We start from the raw sequence: 1,054 nt of genomic DNA on the forward strand, positions 1-1,054 counted from the left end.
TCTGAAAGAAGAAAGTCATATACACCTAGGATGACTTGAGGGTGAGTAATTTATGGGCTAATTTAAATGTTTGGGTGAACTAACCCTTTAAATTCAGTTAATTAAGTAAATAAATCTTTTCTGGAAAATGCAATTTTTTAAAGGTCCCCTGAAGTGCCTTGAAACACGCAGCATTATTCTATGTGGTGACGTAATTTCAACTGAAACAGGAAGAGAGGGCGGGACATATCGAGCAGCCCCACCCCCTTTTTAAAATCGCCAATAGAGTTGTGTTTATATCTGCTCGGGCCAGAGCCGTTGAGCTCGGTAAAGTCGCATTTGACAGCCACAGTCTAATAGATTACACCCTAGATTCAATATGAAACTCGTAAAACAAAATAGTGGTCAATCATGCGGAGGCTGTGTAGTTGTAAAAGTTTTTAATATATGCCGACTCGCGCATATGATCCGCTCCGTGAGATCGGGTCTCTGGACCGGAGCCAAAGTCCAAATCAGACTGTGTGCGCTGCCGCGGTTCGCGTGAAGCAACGTAAAACCAGACCTCATTTGCACCAATGGAAAGCATATTTACACTGTCTGAATCGTTCCCTATCACCTACATTGTGCACTTCGAGCCATTCACCGTACAGGAAATACTACACTGTGAACAAGCGACCGATCTTAGCCGCAGCTTCAGCGTCTATTTATAGTGTAGGGGGCGGGCGCTTCAGATTCTAGAGAGCATTTGATTGGTCAGAATTCCTTATAATTCTGCTAAAACTACTCTAGATAAACCAACTGCAAAATAACACCAGCTCTCACAGCCCACCCGGTAAAATAAGCCAGAAATGTGTCAAGGGACCAACACTTTGGGGCAACTGGCACCGAACGAGAAGTAAAGCTCATTTCTTTTAAGAAAGCAAGTAGAATAAGGATCCATTCTGTATTTTGAACAGGCTAATAATTTAGTGTAATGTACAAAATGCAGTTGTGAAACTTTTTTTTTTTTTTTTGAGTCTGTAATGACAGGAAAGGCTTGTTCACATTAATACACATTTTGTTTTGGATTTCTTTT

The 1,054-nt window shown here is 41.2% G+C and overlaps 1 protein-coding gene across 2 annotated transcripts in view; it reads right to left on the reverse strand.

The window, feature by feature from the left end:
- LOC107675456 (GTPase KRas) overlaps window positions 1-1,054 on the reverse strand; it is a 13,180-nt gene that overhangs the window by 3,372 nt on the left and 8,754 nt on the right. The gene's annotated exons all lie outside the window — the stretch shown is intronic.

Source organism: Sinocyclocheilus anshuiensis, unplaced genomic scaffold (assembly GCF_001515605.1).
Source record: "Sinocyclocheilus anshuiensis isolate Anshui unplaced genomic scaffold, SAMN03320099.WGS_v1.1 scaffold1270, whole genome shotgun sequence".
Taxonomy (NCBI): domain Eukaryota; kingdom Metazoa; phylum Chordata; class Actinopteri; order Cypriniformes; family Cyprinidae; genus Sinocyclocheilus; species Sinocyclocheilus anshuiensis.